The sequence below is a fragment of the Varroa destructor genome, unplaced genomic scaffold, assembly GCF_002443255.2.
Source record: "Varroa destructor unplaced genomic scaffold, Vdes_3.0 BEIS01000001.1, whole genome shotgun sequence".
NCBI lineage: Eukaryota > Metazoa > Arthropoda > Arachnida > Mesostigmata > Varroidae > Varroa > Varroa destructor.
In genome coordinates this window covers 37,034,096-37,053,678 of record NW_019211454.1, presented here as the reverse complement: position 1 = coordinate 37,053,678, position 19,583 = coordinate 37,034,096, and positions in this window count along the sequence as shown.

The window sequence follows — 19,583 nt, the reverse complement described above, 5'->3', positions numbered from 1 at the left end:
TAGTTATAGGACGATATTGATCAACGGTTCTCAAAAAGATTATTTATCCAAAGTACCTATAGCCATACCACGGCAGCTATCAGGCTTTGCAAAGTCAGGAAGTGGTTTGCCTTACCAGTTAGCATCATCAACGGGACATGACTATGAGTTTCGATTTACGCTATATATATATATAAGGTGGTTTAACTATTCGTTTTCTAAAGAGAAACTCCACGTGCCCTTTTATGTAGATTTACTTATATTGAGCACTTAGCAACTTGTTTACATGCAAATACTCTATGAAAAATCGTGATTTTCCTACTTGAGAATTTTGTCATCATGGCTTGCTAATATTAAAGAAATTTTGTTAATTCATAAAATTTTATTTCAGTTAGCTTCAATAAAAAAATAACAATGATATGCTCTATTTGTTCCGTGCTTAGAGCTTAGGTACACGGATACATTGGGGTCGCAGACGCATTATGTAAGTATTACATGTATAATAAATCCGAATTTAACATACTGATCTCCATGGAAGCGTAGAAAATAGTATCAGGTATATAACCTCTTTTTATGTACATCATATGTAGAAGGCACTAACTAAGCTAAGGGTCATCGGATAAACATACGACAGTGAGGAGTAGGTGGATAAGAGGCGTAAATTTCTGCGAAGTTTTTTCTCTTTGCTCTTGTATCCAAAAACAGCAGCAACAACAACAACAACAACAGTGATTCCGCCAACAAAATATTTATAAAAAGCAAAAACCGCGTCAAGGGGGTGCGGTGGCGCCTAAGAGATTTATGGCTTTTAATTTTCTTGTCGTCCGGCCCAGTGAATCCGCTACAACGACAGCTACTGACTCAGCGTTGTGGACCAATAATGAACCTTAGCCGTTCGTCTCCCGTTCATCTCTATCAAACTCATCATCAATGGCATTAATATGGTCGGTGGCAGGCACTGAAACGAAAGCAGTAGCAAAGAGTACTTCTTCCGCCTCTACTTCACCTACTACGATTATTTCCTCGCAACTTTTTTTTTGAAAGCGATGTTCGTTGTTAATATGGCTCGTGCTGTTCTTATAGCCATCGCCACTGTCTCGCCTTCGTCGTCGTCGTCGTCGTCGTCTACGTAGTTTTCAATGAACGAATTTCGTGGCGATGATAATGATGATTCTGTTTCTCGTGGCCTGCCTATTTATGCCTCGGGTGCGCGGCTATGATAAAAACCATGAGATCCATTGGGAGCCGATAGCGTGGGGAATCATAACCCCGGTGTGATCGGGAATATGATATGCTAATCATCACGACGGCGAGAGAGCAACGCGAACAGTGAGCGCCCGGGCGGTCAGCCCGCCAACTACCCAGTCACACCGCCACTGCATCTGGCCTCCATTTTTCTGTGTTGGATAAGCGTATCGAAAAGAAATGAGAAAGCCCGGTCCTGGGGCTCACATCAGAGAAAAAATACGTTGAAGACTTATAAATATCCGGAGCCTCGCAAAATATATAGGGAATGGCATAGAAAAAGAACAGGACATACAAGGTCCGCCATTCAATTGCCGTGCGTACGGCAATTGAATGGCGGACTGAGAAAACAAACTCATCAATGGCTATCATGCATTTCTAATGAGGCAATCAAGCAAATGTGGGAAAAACAACTGTATTACATTGAAAAAAAAAATATATATATATATATATAAGGATGGATCTGTCTACAGAGACGATCTTATTAACAATATCAGAAGGATGCGCTTGTGACACGATAAAATTACAAGACAGCCTTAAGTTCGATAGCAATTCAGTGATATTTGTTTCATCATATGCTTACTAGGGGGTCAAAGCATACTATCGGAATGATAAATCGTGTTTGGCAACGTAAAGAATATGGAATTGTACTGAAAATTATAACAGTGATTATTGTGGGGTATTACGGTTAAGGTCTGCTTTTAAAATATCATAGCGCAAATAAAAATACGCAGATACTTCATGATATTATATTTTATCGCTATAATTGAGATTTGCGTCGGACAGACCATTAATAGAAATCTACTTAAACCAGGAAAATATTACCCCTATGCAGGTGGATCTACAATAGACCTCGGTGATATTATTTTTAGAGTATTTCTGGAAACATGCTCTTGAGCTTTTTAATTTCTACACATTATTATCGAACTTTAACAAAGACTATTCAAACAAATTATTGGGAGCTCGGTGTGTTTTTTTGTTGTTTCAAAAAGCTTCAGCTATTTCTAACGAAGTCGACAGACCTATCAATTTACCAGGCTTCAAAGCTCAGGCTTGCGAAATAAATTCCTTTAAACGAGTGCCTGGCCCGTTGTTCGGGTAGTATCCAACTCATGCTTACTTGACAATGTTAAGTAACACTCAGTCTTATGATGAAGGCTCTGAACACAAAATGTCTGCGAAAACATCTGGCCACCTGTGAACTGTATAGCCGTTTATTAAATTCGTGCGTCTTCTGTATGCTATAATATTCTACTTCGGAACAGACGTCTTATAGGCGAGCTCTGTGAAGATTCCAATTTATGTATCCCGCTGACTAGCTTCGATTTTCACTTCAGTACTATAATAAGTTATAGATACACATGAGTGGTTAAAAAAAAGCGCTCGCTATTCTTACTATTAGTAAAATTGGACGTCTTCTTCGCATAATAATTCTATCTATGTGTAGCTTAAAAACGTCGACCAATATCTTCTTGACGATGCCCGATTTTAAACCATTGAGGACCACTGAGTAATTTTTTTATGTCAAACGAGTAAAGTTGGTCGATAGTATTCTACTGGCGATGATTCGTAAACATTCAGACTTGATGGGTTTCCAAATATGGACAGATTTCTGAAGGGTTTGATATCCAATGAGGTAATTGGTCTAGATATGCTAGATGGGCTAACATCGTACTGCTAGTCGGATTTAATAATTATCCGGTATTACCCAGAGTACTATATGTTGGTGGGTAAACCGTAGATTCGCAAAGATCTCGCTTTGCCTAACAAGTGTTTGTTCCCGTGTACTAGAAAGGCACAATCGTTCTTTATTATTGGGCGCTCAATTTCCTTTCGTTGACAAGCGAATCTGATGGCGGCCACTGGCAGACGGAATTTACCTGTTAAATGCTCCAGCTTTCTAGACCTATGAGTGAAAGCCGACTCGTGGAAACCAGTTAACTTTGACAACAATAAGTTCTTAAGGAATAGCATCTAAACATTAGTCTCAAAATCAACGTTCAGTGAATAAGTTTTTGTTTCTTGAAAGCTGCAGCATTGCGGAAGCTTATCTAAAATAAGTAAAGTACCTGAATGGCGCAAACTTTTCGGGACGCAAAAAACGGGGGAACGGACTGCCATAATCGGGAAGGCTTTTTACGAAGACAAAGTTTAAAGTCTAAGGGCAAATGCTACAGACCTGTGACCTCCAATACCCACACTGCGGAAATCGAGTGAAAAATGGTTTTCTGTGAATTAACGTCAGGTAAATTGGAAATGCGTCTGGTGTACTCTGTGCGGAATCTGTGAAACTCTGACAGTAAAAAAAAGTTATCATAAACGAAACATACGTCAACCTCTGTTGCCAGCCTGAGAAAGACCGGGCATAAGAAAATTTATCCGGTGGCAGCATCGAACAGGTTCGGACGTTAAGATGATGCTAATGCTACCGAGCATTTGCCACTACGAGATGTTCGCCGAAAATGAAAGAATGAATTCAGCCCCCTATCTCAAGCTTTTCAACAGACCTATGAAGCGTGGCATGGTAATCGAGAGTTCGCGTCTAGTTATTTGATGACAACACCAGACCTTATTGACATGCCTCTGCTGCTTTCTGGATTGAACTGAGGAATATCCAGCGCCGGCTTCAACCTGCGTGCTATCCCTATCCGAGTCCGTCTGCTTGCAGGGTTTTCCATGGCCTGAACGGGCAAGCAAGCTTATTCCAATATCGACTTACTTCGCGAAGCCATAGATACAAAAATGGCACCTCGAAACGCGAATGTGTAGGTATGTATATGGCTTCCTAAGGTATTAGGACAAGTGTGTAAAAAATAAGAGAGAGTAGTTTTAGTTCAAAACAAAATTTTAGCTTCAAGTTATTTCATTTCGAAAACAGCTTGTAACAGCTCAACAATGACTTAAGCTCATCATATGGTGCGTTACAACATAATTAACTCTAAATAATCATGATCACTAATTAAAACAAGGTATTATGAGTAAATGATTATTTTGTAGTGAGATGAGCAAGATGCAGTTGATACACGTGCGTATACATGATGAGCAACAATTGTTCAGTAATGATGTTTTTTTTTTTTAATGAATATGATAGGTTAGTTCACAGTAACTGGAAGACCTCTGTATAGATACCTGCAATTATCAAACAGCGGCCAGCCATCATCAAATTTGTACGACTTCGTACCGCATTTACGTCAATCAATGGCCATATTAATTAGTATATAAATCAGAGCCTCTCTTTAACTCTATTATAAAGTTCAGAACTTCATTTTGTAAAGTTTCAACGCTAATGCTCGTCCCCCTTGCATGTACTAATAACTCACGGCATGCCTCACTTCAAATATTTCATTCACGATATGAATTACTTTAACTTTCCAGTGATCTTGACATGTTCTTTGTTCTTATTTGACCAGGAATTGGCAACTAAAACGGGCAATAACGTATGCGGAGAACGTATATCTGGAATAAACCTCAGTAATAATAAAACGCATATTTGTCAATCAGCAGATCAGACTTATAGATACTGGCATGAACAACCCCTAGTAGATTAAACTACTCTTAATCGAGCTACTGAACTTTTGAGAATCCGATTGTTTTGCATACGCCACTCGATGGAGCCATGTTCTTTACTATTTAGTCTAGAACGAGGTTCGCTTCGGGCAGGGCCGCTATACACAGATCTACCTGTATATGATACACGGTAGAAAAGCGTTTCATTATTCACGTGATGGTGCTTATCATTGGCGTGACTACTTCTGATCATTGGCCTGAAGCTGTTGTCTAGCTAGCGAAATGATCAGGCTGACGACCCAGTAGCCGAAAGTTGTCTGTGAAATTTTCCTGTTGAAAATTTTGGTAGCAATTTACGGTAGCGGCATAACCACCTAACGCTATTTTTTCTGCACATCGGATCGCTTTGGCCTGTTGTGTTTCTCTTCCCCGACAAGAAACGAATAGCCTATGAACGCAAGACACATCGTCAATAGTCAGAAGCAGTGGTTAGCTGCTCGTTCTTTTTAGATGGCCTTTCTTTACTCATTTTCTTGTAATTCTTCGTTATGATGCGCTGCCTAGCCCTCCGATGACGAACGGTGTCTTTGTGTCTAACTCGTCCGTCTATCTGTCTACACAAGTTCAGATATCATAGGCGCAACGAGTGGCTTTCGCTACCTTGCATTGGACCTTGTCCCGTCCTTTGGCCACCAACGTCGCTGCTGGTGTTTATGCAGCCTGCTGACATCGCCGACCATGAGTTCGAGGCAGGTCGTTATTAATGATTTTCTAAAATGTTATTTCGCACCTTTTTTCTATTAGTAGCATCGGGCAGACGAGCGACCGGCGAACAAGCAGCCAGTGAGTCCATGGGGCGGATGCGGCCTTTCAGCAAATGAAGGGAAGGTGCTGCGACGAAGATGGACACCGGCGAAGTGTTTGAATTTGTGGTAACGTCTGCCTATGTAAGTGCCTATATAAGAACGTGTGTCTGTCGCCATACTCATTGCCGCAACGTGTACGCTCGCCATGCGTCACTCTGAAAGAGCTTAAAATGAGGGCTTACTATGCACACATTCGCAGATATATCGTAGAAAATTTTGGCGATAAATAAATTCGAACTTCAGTTTGTTTGCTATGGGAACATCGGTTGATCGGTCGATCAGTCAATTTAACGTTGACTGCTTCCCACGTTTTGACCGTTCCATTGAACTGCTAGGCTTATAATAGAAGTACTTATACCTATAGATGCTTAGCGTTACCGAAGATGAGCCAGTGCTTGCTTTTTGCACCGGCATCAAGCGGTATTCGTCATGCAGGTAGCGCGATAATAATAGCAATAATCTCTAACCGTCATACATTCGTGGGTTGGAAATGGTGAATAATTTTTTTAAGGTGTTAAATACTGATTCGGAACCGCGTTTAACACATATCTAGTCAGGGTCTTAAAGCATTGTGGTAATAATTCAATGATGTTTGTCGGTGTTTATATAAATACTTTTCAGTTAGAACCGCTTACTTGTAACGAGTCTGAACGAACTTGAATGGCCGCCAGGATAAGAGTAGTTTACCGTTGCCAACAAAACGGTAATAAAAGCTACGTTACGTTCTAGGAATGAAATTGTCGTGATCAGCATGATCGACTTCTTTGACCTTAATCGCCACGGGAAGCCAATTGAAAATATTAGCTTCAAAGAAATGGCAAACCTGTCTGCTACCAATAGGTAGTCATTTTTCCCCAGTAGGATGCCGGCCTTCAAGCGTCTCGTTGAAATAATTCTGAATATGATTTTGTTTGGTCTACACAAGACGCGAGGTGCGAGACGCGCTACTGTCTAGCAGTGGTCGCCAAACTTTCGGCCTGTACGAAAGGCCTAGCATGTTGGCCTAGCGCGAGTATATTTAGTATCTCAGCCCTGCGTTTTTTGAAACAAACTAACGGATGATACTTCGGGCTTCACAAGTATTTACAAAATTATGATATGACATTAACGGACTAGTTGATTCAATTAAAAAAAATTATTGTACGGTTGTTTTGTTTTGCACGTAGTTACATTTTTACATGAACCCGATATAAATAAAGTACATTTAACAAATCCATACCTATTAAAGGTTCTGTACTCCATTCGTGGCTTACAATGGAAATAGGTTTCCGTTCTCGGACTAATTATGACAAAGCCGTTAGGTTTATCTCTTTCTCATTTCTATACTACTAAAAAGTTCCTCTTCTATTCAAATTGCATTGGCGAACATTAAATAATCTTTGGTGATGTCCCGCTTAGTGATGATCACCAGACGCTAAGTGGCGTAGCTTCGTCACAGCGCATGCGCTTCGAGAATATGCTGGCGAGCTTCTCTACAAGATTTTACTAACATCAAAAACACTACTAATTTGTACTAATAATTATATGATCTGTACGTGCACGTACCTTTACCTGAGTTAACTTTCAGACTCGCCTGACACGACCAGGGCCTTGTTGGGGCCTCGAGCAACAAAACCGGCTACCATGGTGTTAGCAGCGTTTGTCTTTGAAAAAAAATTGACTCCTGGAGGCGTCGCGCCTCCGCTGCCGAGTGCACCCACCTCAAAGCAAAGCTCTTTGTTGAGAGTGTCGTAATTGAGTCCTGGTGAACTGAAAATCAGTTCACCAGGACTCAATTATGCACGGCAGGCAAATATACACCAAACCTCGTTAAATTCACGAACCTATAAATATTCATCCTCACACAACAAACTACTACCTATGTAGATCGAGTGTAGCTGCCGTCTAATATAAAGAGATTTTATGACCAGCCATAATAAAATGTGTAAATGAAAAAAACGTTACATGAACATGGTTCTGTGTTTATTTTGCCCTAGCTGAATCTGATCATTTGATTAACGCTCTCGCACATCGTCCAAAAACGCAACACCTGTAAATTATCTATTTGTGGATTGTTCAATCAGTATTATTATATATAGCAATAGTCAAAAGATAACAACAACAAAAAAACGCAGGTCTACACACAGCGTTCTCTGAAAGTCGTACTCTTTTCAATAAGATAAAGATAAAGATCTGAAGGCATATATATGGCCTTTTGACATTATTTAAGCACAGAGTTTGTGAGTAAAAATTTCCTCGGGCCTATTATTTGACCAGTCGTCTACGAAAGTCTCATCAGACAAGATGAGGATACAGTTGTTGACATAACTAATTGTTCGCTTCAAACGTGCAAGACGTTCATAAAATATCCCCTAATCAGCATGGGAATGCAATTTTTCATGTACTTCCATCTTGAAAATTCTATTTAAATAAAATATGGATACATTTGACGGTTTCCCCGGCAGCCATAGATGTTGCAGTATTGTTCTATAGCGCAATAGCTGCTATAATGTTGTAGACGTGTGGGTGTCCAGAAGACACACCTACTCGATGTAGATTTACTAACTCAGCCCTATAGGTATTTGCAAAAAAATCGTCACTGATCTTTCTTCGACCGAAGCCATGCTCGAAGAACGAAATAAAAAAAATTGTATCTTTTTGAAGATTTGCTCCACCGTAGCCAGGCAGCTAGGCAGAACTTACAATATATGCCAATTATTTGTCTGTCTTATCTCATATATCCTTTTTTTAAATTGGTTTGCTACGAAGCCCTTTTATTTCCATTCAAGACAAAAGCAAATCTTTCGGAAGAATTCGACTATTATTATTATTAATGTATATAATGTACATTTCGTTGGAACCTGATTACTTTTGATTTGATTTTTCATTTTCCCATTGCTTTTTATCACCCCGATGTTTATTTACTTCTGCACAAATCGTTGTTACAGCCCGTTACAATGTCAGGGTCTTTAACATCGACTTCAAGCTCCGAAGATGAAGGCTACAGACTGGAAGCAGGTTGTTTGTGTTGCATACATCAACGACTTTGTAGCTAATCGAACTTTTCAAAATGGTTTGTAAAAATCAAGAATGGCATTTTAGAACTGGAGGGTGCATCCCAGCCCGGCTAGCCATCTGCGGTCGATGGGGACCGAATAAACGTTCTTTAAGGTAAAGCGTTCAGCAAGCAACAAACGGACGAGAAAATGAATCATAGCCATATGGCTACTAAGAGGCAACGTAGATTCATGGGTATAGACAGCGTGAAACACGTAGCAGAATTGTCACCGATAATGGGAAGTGGTGTCCCCAGGTTGAGTTAGATCTCTGTGCCAAGAAGGTGGTGGTTTGAAACTGGAAGAGTCTTACATATTTGAGACGGACCAAGTGATCAACAAGAAACTGCGTATGGCCCAGTTCAATTGACTAAATACGGTTACTCAATAGAAAAGATTCGATAAACGAGGCAGCTCTGTTTCTCACACACAATGCTGGCCCGCATATGGCGAAGGCTGTGAAGGCCGCCCCGCAACGGTTTAGAGTAAGAAGCTCTTTTATGCCCAGTCGAGGGGATCTTGGTGTCTGGGGCGACAAGTTCCTCAGCACCAGACTTGAAAATTTCCTGCGATAAGTTCATTTATTGCTGCAACTAGATACACACAGATATATACATATATATATAAGCGCTTAGACACGCAGGCTTTGTTACGTAAATTATTTGCGCCGAAATTTTCGGCTCACGGAGCAGGTATGTCTGAGCATGGTAAATACCATTAGGAACCGTTTTCATGCCATCGACAGCATCGCCTAAGACGGAGCGACTGGCGCTGCTCTTACAAAAATAATATATAGTTGTCTGTTTACTGAAAAAATATTTCGTAATGCTCATCGAGAAAAGGTTTTGGGGGGCGCGGCCTAAAAGCCTTTATCTCTAAGTGCTGGTATCTAGTTAAAATACAAAACTTAGCTTGCTTGTTGTCATTATTATGTCATATTATGACTCTTAAATGTGGAAATTAGATTTGGTTACATCTTTAATGATCCTGGGCAAACGTCGGATGCTGTCAGGCGCGATTGAAACACATTGTGAATTCTGCGGATTAACAAAGCTGTCTTAGTACACTTCGCACTCACAGAGCAAACGCTTATGTTTGTAGCTGTTGTTTTTTATTTATTTTTTTTTCGAAAGCATACAAGTTTTGCTCAGACTCGAGGCTAATCTGTTTTTTTATGAGTGCGTTTGACGTACATTATTAAGTTGTTCCGAATCGCTAAAGGGCAGAAAAGGTGTTCTAAGAAGGCAAAATTATATGGGTTCCTCTACCCATGTTCAGCTAGCGAAGCGCAAGCCTGCGACCGACTCCGTATGTAAATACGTTCGTGCAGAAAAAAGTTCATAGCCAGCAGATCCTAAAACAAATAAGTGACTTCTTCACAGTCGCAAACACTCACCGAAGCTGTTCATCGTTTCACTCTCGAACTGAATAAGTCAAATAGTTATTTTTACCAAGTTAACGATCCAGATGCTTCCCGACCATCTTTTCACTAAATAGAGTAATAATACCAAGTGCAGCTGCCTACCCATATAAGGGAAAATGTAGGTGTCAAATGATAACAACACATTAGAGCTACTAAATTGCAAAATCTTCATAATATAAATAAAAAAAAGTCTGCTACGATATAGCCACATACGTTCCATACTTTAAGCCATGGGCCAATTGTCCACTTCCTTTTCTGCGTTTGGCATCGCTGAGTTCAATCGCTAAGCTACGAAAACGTGTTTTAGCTTCGTACTTACATCTACACCAACTTCATAATGATCAGATGTACGGGAAAATAATTTGTATGGTAAACGTGTTGCATCTTCCAGATGTTTTGCTGTTTCACACAAAGACTTAAAACAACGGGCCTGTAGTTCCTTTTGGCACTTATAAAAGATCCGCATGGAAGAAGTTGTTTTTCCATTAGCTAAGAACATGTTATGAAATCGGCGATTGCAATAGCTGAACCTATCGTGTAGCACTACCTGAGCTGTGTGGCACAAAGACCTCAGCGTTCACTCGTGTAAGACTTAGGATTTGCCCGAAGGCTCAAACGTAGGGACCTGTGTTTGATGTATGAATTGAGCGCCAGCTGCAACGGAGTCCTAATTTTGTAATGAGAACTATCTGTTCAGTCGAATGAGCAAATAGGAACGCCTCGTAGACATACCAAAATCCTCACGCTATTCAGGAATAAGCTAGAATAACTAGCTAACAAAACTAGAACGGCGTGCATGACATTAAACTAAGCAATTACACCCGATTTAGGTAAAAAAAAAAAAGAAAAAAGTGTACAAAAAATGTGGGTTTTCCTCTGGGCTCGCTTTCTTTGCGAATAAAACCAAGAGTAATCGTTTGGTAAAACCAAGAGTAATCATAAATTTTGATACTGCATTTGACAAAATACTATCACTTCATACTCAGTTGAAAATTTATGGCCCTACTTATAAAATTGTATTACGGTTAGCTGGTTGTTTTTTTTTTCAGCTTTTTTATTGATCAATATTACTACCCTGCTCAGTCAAATAAAGACCGTTATATTCAGCTGATGACCACTACGATTATGATATGGCGTCCACCGCTGCGTAGCGCATTCGCCAACAGCTCTCCGATTCCGAAGACCGATTTCTTCCTTTTGTTCTTGCCTAGGACGGCCTTCCCATACTTCGATCGAATCTCTAAAGAGCAGAAGTAGTTACAATGACGGTAATAGTGGCAATTGTATCATGAAGGGATGATTATCCAAGTTTATAACCGTGGAGTCCTTTTGCGACCGTTCTCTTCTGGGAAGCTTTCATTTCTCCCTATTCTCATAACTGTTTGACTGAGGCTGAGTGGCGACGCGACGTGGCGGTTGTACTATCGAATTATGTGTGCCTATTAGGATTGCCACTGTTGCATATACGGTGACAGGGAAAGGTACGAGAAACGAGAGATAACTATAGGACGAGTACGGTAAGGAGAAGCAAAAACGAACACAGAACGACCCGCAAGTGATCATGATGATGATCGGTAGTGGCAGTTAAGGCGAGGGGAGAAATGTACTAAAAAACTGAGCATCATGCTGGTGTAACATCGGCTGCCCTCTACCGTTACCGCGGCTTCTGCTGTTATTACGTGAGCAAGTTTCATTTCGCTACAACTATTAGTTATGCCAGTGCTATTCGTGTAGGCACTGATGGCTGTTTGGGCCGTCGTTACTACAATGCCCCACTTCCCCGTTCCACTGCTGAGCCGTGTGTGTGTGTTCCACTGTGAGACACGCGGAAGTATGTGTGCTGCGTGTTTGTCTCTATGTGTATAGCTGTTTACTGTCAGCGTATGGTCGGCGTTTGTATCTGTAACTTTGTGTAGGGGCGGCTGCGAAGGAAAGAGAGGTCCAAGAGGGGAGTCAGTTAACCGAGGTTCCTCGCATGAGGTCGTGGACTCCACAGAGTAACCCGATACTAGTGATGTTTTGGTTTTTATGTAGACATAACAGGAAACAGATGAAACCAGTGGGTGTTTAAAGGGACGAACGACTTTTAGAGAAAAATGAGAGGGGCAAAGGAGATGCACCGTGGAGCAAAAATGGCGATGAATGAAGGCGAGAAAAGGGTAGAAAATGGAACATTTGGGAACTACAGCAGCGGCGAACTACCTCAAAGCAGAAGCGGCGGCGGTGCTAGTGACAAGAGCAGCGGTATGGGCTAAGCCGGCGGTAACGAATTCTCACTGCTCTTCTTCCCATACAGATTTTCTGTTGACAGAAAGGAAAAGTAAGTACGTTCCGTGTGTTTGTCGAAGAAGGAGTAATATGTTCTCGGCGGTTTTTGTTAATGGCAGTGCTCGTGTAACTCTGAGTGTAAGCTATTTTAAGGAAGTCCTGGTCTATATTTCGCTCGCTCATTCAAAAAACCAATTATGTTTCTAATCAACGAAGCCGTGCACACATATTGGAACACTTTGTATATAGAAAAAATAAGGAACGTGTCGTAAGCAATGATTCATTTTTACATTCGCTTCTCTCTTATGGCTTGTATCAAAAATAGACCTCTCAACCAGCTATAAATTCGTACTTTTGTCCCCGCACATCTCGTAGCTATGTGTTCATTCGTGTGATACAGTAGATACCTAATTTTTTTAATCAAAAACACAGATCACTTAAGATGTGCCATTTATTTCAGCTTAGTGACATTGAAAGCGGCAAGCAAGAGCACGCACCGCCTACTAACAATCGTTATGCTTACATACAATAATCTGTCTGCCAAAATCTTGCGGTAGCAAACGGGAAACAAACCCTCGTGTTTCAAGGAAAAAGGGTGTAGCCGGTAGCAATAGCAGCGATGGCAATGGCAAAATACTATAATGCGTTGTTTAGACACGCTCGTGTGCGAGTGCACCTCAATAAAACGGCTCATTTTTGTTCTTTCTTTAAAGAGTAAATGCGGGTCAAGGTAAGGACCTAGGGCAGACTGCATTTGCTTGTCCCGTAGCCTAATCTACCTAACCACCCCATAAACAGGACTGTAATCAGCACATTGCCTACATGCGGTTTTGATCCTGATCAATTTCCGCATGTGTATGCAAATAGGGCTTAGAAATAGTCAGTATTATTATCAGTATAGTTAACAATCTGTTACGACTAGTTTCAGCAGCGTAAATCCCATGTTATAAATCGTTGAAGGCACAAACACTCATTTACAATAAACGTGAACGTACAATATCGTTCGCTGAGGTGGCAACCTCTTAATGCTTTATATATGACATAATGAAGTATATAATTCTAAAATAGAACAGATTGTCTCCATGTAAATTTATTGCGCAAGATTCAGCCCGCAGTGTGAGGTAAGGTGATTGCAACAAAGCTAGCTGAACCTTATTCGCAATTCGCAGATCTCAACTTACAAGCTAAGACAAACGCATATCTATTCTAATATCAAACGAAGTCTTAAAAGCTCCCGGTTTTGCCTCGCAACCCTGTAACCCCCAACATGTGCCCTGTTGTTTTGACACACGGCGCGTGTACATCACTAGAGAACTGAGTATTGAGACGCTATACTAAAAATAACATTAAACAAAAAGGAAAACAGGTCCACGCTTATTCAAACACTGAAATATCCTATACTTAAACTGGGAAAATTATACTGAAGAGTGTCTTCGCTATTCAGTTCCTTTGCTTAGTTGTTGCCTGGACGTTTGTTCTTTTTTCTGTTCTCTTTTACGCGCGTGCTCGCTTTCAGACGATGCATCGATTACCCCCCACTTCCGGCGGAGATACGCGGAGCCCCGCGTAACAAAACACCTTGGCGTATTTAGCTGGACGCACAATCTACGTTGAAATTCTCCATGCCAACGTTGGTCCTCCCACTTGACTAATTTGGTCTGTGTTAATTTGGACGACTTAGTACCAACTGCTACTAACTGTGTTTATGTGATCCTCACTTTTCTCAGGTGTCAATGGAATTTCGGGTTAGCCTTCAGGATGCTAACCTAGTTTCAGACGGCAGAAATTTAATGAATCACAAACGTGTCGCAACTCTTCTCAATATTCGATTCATCTCGGGACGATATTGATAAAGAGGCTTAGTAGAAGATTTGTAGGTGGGAACAGTGCACAGCAATTATATCTTGATGTACGCAACTCGCGTGCTCAGAGCTGGTTCAGAGTAAAGCCCCTTTCTTCTTGCCCCACGAATGCCACTACACGTAGTAGTAGTATGTTATTCTATAGTAGTATATTATCGTCGGGACGAATCCAAAAAAGGTAAAGGTTTTTTAGTTGAGAAGAGCAGGCTGTAAACTATAAAGCTTATTTAAACCAGCTCTGAAAGAAGGGGCTAGCTAACGGCAGCAGCGAATAATACCACTGTAGATGACGTCATGGCACCACAAGACGGGCCAGGTTTGGCGAAGGCATAGTTTTCCGCCGGCTGTGTCCTGCGTCACAGTATGAGACGTAGGACTTGTGAGGGTTTTTCTGTGCAGACTCATACACAACTACCGTCGAACCCGAGCACGCACCACCAGTCTCGCGGGAATGGCAAATAGTTTTCACGGAAGCAAGGTAATCAAAAAGAAGTTTCGGACTTTTTTTTCGCGTAGATAGAAGCAGCTATGTTGACGCCGACAACTACAGCAACAGCAAGACATGATGGAGACAAGGAATTAGAAAAAATCTATTTTTAAGCGCAATTGGCATCCACAACACTGAAGTGAGTGCGTTACCAACAGAAAAGCGTAAGAGGAGAAAAGCGAAATAAGGGCTGGGGCGACCAAACGTATCGGCGAAATAATAACAATAATAACTTAACGGACACGCTTAACGATAGCCATAGAGCTGTGGTGGTGATCTCTTACGGCAAACGTAAGGCATATCCAAAGACGTAGTAAAGGCTAAAGAAGGCATAGATAGGTAAGTTGTCCAGTGGATATTTACTTTCCAAGCAGCTGAAAATGAGATGAAAAAATGGGAATGCAAAATCAATCTTTGAGGACTAGACAACTGACTACCGATTTAAGGGCAAGACATATATGGAATACGAGATTTCCATGTGAATGAACATAACGTTTATATTTTTCTTTTGAAATCACTGATTATTTTGAGTTATTCAATTACTTGAAGCAGCACACGCATTCAGGAGTGGTGGGATTAATTGGTACAAAAATGCAGCCATTTGTTAATAAAGACGTTATTTATTTAAAAAAAAAAAAAACTTTGTATCGGCGATAAGATAGTCGAGATTACGTTACAGCTAACTGCCGGTTTTTTTTAATGAAACACAAACAATCTAGTCGGGTACATTTTGTAATCAGCTGCTGATGTCTAGTTCTGGGTCGAAAAACGAACTAGCTGACGAATCGTATCCAAGATGGCAAGATTCAGTTTCAGTAACTTCCACATTAGCCTCATCGGTTACCTGCTTATGCGCTGCTGTATAACATAGGCACATGGACATAAGTTTACGGCAACGTAAGTTCCCATCTAAATCAAAACATTTCTTCGTATTACCAGTTAAGCAGTCATACCATAGAAGCTTGCGCAAGGAACTAAGTATCATTCGGGGTATTAGTACGAGGTCGGACATTCACGTAACCCTACCGCCACACGTGGACAGACAATGAGCCAAGACGGATATTAAAGCGCTGGTATTTCTACAAATATGTCTGCATTAAATGTAATTGGTGGGTGTGGAGCATGCCTACAACAGGCTAAGAATACCGCAGTGTATTTGTTTCATACATGGAACCGGAGACCAGCGTTTGTTAATCATGTCCATCTCTATATTAGACATTGAACTTTGCCAATTATTTCTTACGATGGGAATCGTTAGGATATCGTATCACTTTGCTCTGAATAAGGTGGACCAGTCACGTATTTTCCTATCTTTTCCTTCAGGTGCATGTCAGCACAAGCTGATCAGGGGTCTTCGCGATCTTTTGTACTGGTAGTTGATGCTTGAAGAAAGAGACTTCGTTGGTGTCTGTCGTTGAAGGTTAACGTACTGGAAGCCGTCCTCGTAGTTCTTCTCATTGAACCTGTATATCAACTAGACAAGTAACTATTATACGTAGTAAATTAAACCAAATATTATTTATCCATTATATATTTGTGCTAAACCACCTAATTAGTAATAGTCGTAAGAACTAAATACATGCATTTACATATGATTCTAATTTTGTAGCTTAATTTGGGTTGGAGGCTAATTCTACAGCCAGCAAATGGTTGACAAGGTACGGGTAACTGTGCTTCAATTTACTAATAAATTTTATCTTTACGTTACTAAGCCTCGTTCTCCGTTATTATATTTATTAACTTGCTAGTGGACATCACACTCCTATGATATTTGGAATGAAAGTACGTTTACACATATGTATTTCGCCTGTAAGACGACTGCAGCTTATAGCTAGCTCAACATCCCATGGTAAATTCCTCATATAGGACCATACGATTCTTAAGAACGAACAAGATGCTAAAGTCTCAAACATTGTTCTTCTCATTGCTGAGAAACCTCTGACTTTTCGACGAGTATTAGATTGAAAATTATTCCTGCCTAGGTTTCCATCATGGTAAGCGATTTCTGCAGCTGCGACATAAGAACTGCCGTCTGCAACCAAGTTAGGTAATGGGCTGTAAGCCTGACTTATCGAAACAACGTCTCTAAAGTGATCCTGTACCTTCTCCTGTGAAACCTGGTTAAAATCATCCTGGTAGAATGTGGGCGCAGGAGAGACACGAGGGTGTGGCCGTTTATATCGATAGTAAAGCGATCATTAGTCATCTCCGAGAAAGAGTATTTCGTTTAAGCAAAGCTCATTGAGCAAATACACACGCGATATTAAGGACTTTGTGGTTGTATGGAATGGTACGTCTCAGAAACTCGCGAGATAGACATTTTCTTCGTTGATTTACTTCCCGGCTAGCTGCTATTTGAGCGCTAAGATTCGAAATTTAACGGCACCTGTTTTTATCGGTTGCTTCTACGACACTGATCACCACCAGCCTTCAGAGCAAAAATATACAGTTCGTTTCGAATTGGCTCACTCGCAATCGTTTGGATATCCCCGCCCAAGTGGCGCGCGTCATGCGCCAATCAAGCAAGTCAGTCAGCAACTAGCCAGACGAGTAAAATAACGCTTTGGAAATGAACAGTCTATCTTCTCTAGCGAACATGTTCAACCTTGGGTAAGATGAGCCTAAACTACAGCCCGCATAGTCTTCTATACACTTTGTCTGGATTACTAGACTGACTGAGAACATCCCTGGCTATCAATCGCTTTTTGCGGCGGTCTCTCTGTGTGACCACCCCATAAATCCAGGCTAGGGCCTATCCCAGCATGCAATGACCTGGTTCGCACCTAACACGACTATCCGCCCGCGATACCCAACGCAACATCAGGTGCACAAAGTAGGTCGACCCGACGCCGACTATGGTCTAAATATCATTGTTGGACTACTTTCATTTTCAGCCTATTTTGTGGTCTATATGCCCTGGACTAAACAATGATGACTCCGCAGTGACAAAGCAGAATCGTTTGCATCTGCCATTCGAAAAAAGCTAGAAAAAACCTGCCCTACGTATATGCACACATGTACAGTTGAATATATAGATGCATTTGTTCTTTTGGCGTTAAGCCGACTTTTGACAGCGATTTGATTTGATGGTCGACCTGTCTGTTCCTTCCTTTACTCTGCAGGGATAGAGGCGACGTGCCGATTCTCAAGTGAGAAATTGCTGCCAGTAGATAGATGACTACTAGTGAGTACCAAGGGTAGTGAATGGTAGTCCAGAACGATCGACTGGGTTTTCCGTCGAGTGCAGCGTGTCGCATCGGGAGGGTGGCTGCGCCAAGAGGGCGGACGTAGGGGTTCAGGGGGTGCATCAGTTACGGGCAGCCTGAGGTGCCTATGTAATATATGGGCTGATGAGCGAGCACTCCCCACACGACATAGAGAGGCGTCAGGAGATGAGAGCGAAATAGATGCGAATTTAATGGACCATTAAGACGATTGTCGATTGGAGTGGTAATGCCGCTACAAACGAGAGCAGCATCGCTGATCGGGTAATGAATATCGACGAAGTCGCCAGCAGGGCCAGCAGCCGTCGCGGCAACAACAGTCGCCATTTGTAACAACCGTGACGACAACGACGCCAATACGACAGGAAGGTTACTACTGAAAGACGATTACGGACGGAACTATGACCATACGAGTGGCCCGACTCACCCAAGTGTCCCTGTGATTCCAGTTGTACAGTGGCGAAAGCAGCCATTTACTGACTTCAAAGAAGCTTCGTAAAACGGTCCAACAAATCATACTAAAGAGGCAAACCCAATAAACTCGTACCACGCGCTGCTAACGATTGAAACGCATGTAAGTGCTGTGCATATGGGGACCTACAAACAACCTGTAGTATCCTATGCAAAACTAGGTTTAGGTTTAAAACGGAACATCATAATGCCATGTAATCCAACATAAAGGCAGCAGAGCGAACAAGTGCATGATCATGTGTACATTTGCTAATTAGATAAATAAATTTTGTGGTTAACCTTTAGGACACTGCGGAATGGGGTATATGGTACAATAGAAATTATCTGTACATGTTAAGGAAGCGTTTACTATGACAGGTTAAAATCTGGTAGAATCAATAATGCCCTTATTTCAAAATCAATGACAACGTGCACAACAGGGACAATTGAACTGGGACAGCAGACAGATACGCAAGGTCGCATGTACTGCAATTACGCAATAGCAAGGAAGCTATGATCATCTTCGCTAGCGAAGGTTTCTGCCTATGAACATGCCGATTCAATTTATCCAACACAAAATATAGTCAGTTACTCCAGTTCTCCATCATGCTGATGACGGGTTCGACTTTACGGCTCCTGGACGATTATTTGTCGTGTATCTCTCATACTCACTAGTGCTGATGGCGTACCGGTAACAAATGGAGTGCTTAAGAAATATAAAACAAATGAAGAGAGAACATCCTTCCGCTTTGCCACTAATAACTGAGTAATCTGCTAACTATTTTCTAGTTTAGTATCCCAGCAAGGTAGATCCCACTAAGAGCCCGAACGGAAAGGTTTCGGTGTAGCGAGCCTGTTACGTAAATCACGATATCGAGAGTTTCACGTGAGAAAACCAGGATTCGTAGAATGGGTTGCTGTAGGGAATGAGGCAAACCCAAACAGCTATCAATCGCCATTGGATCGGATGCGATTAGACATACATGGGACAGTCTTTAGATCATCGTCTTCTACTCTGAAAATAAAAGTTTCTATTAGCTATTTTTCCATGTGCTTCCATCTTTATCGCTCTTGTTACTACTTGAGCTATTCGTTGTTAGCGCTGCAGTGGCCTCCTTCGTAGGGCGCACTTCCTGTCGCTTGATGCTGTGGCTCCTATATACCTTTATGTTTATGTGTTTGTATGAGTAGCCTATAAGAAAGGGGCCTTTTCCCGTTCTCACCCCAGATTAGTCGT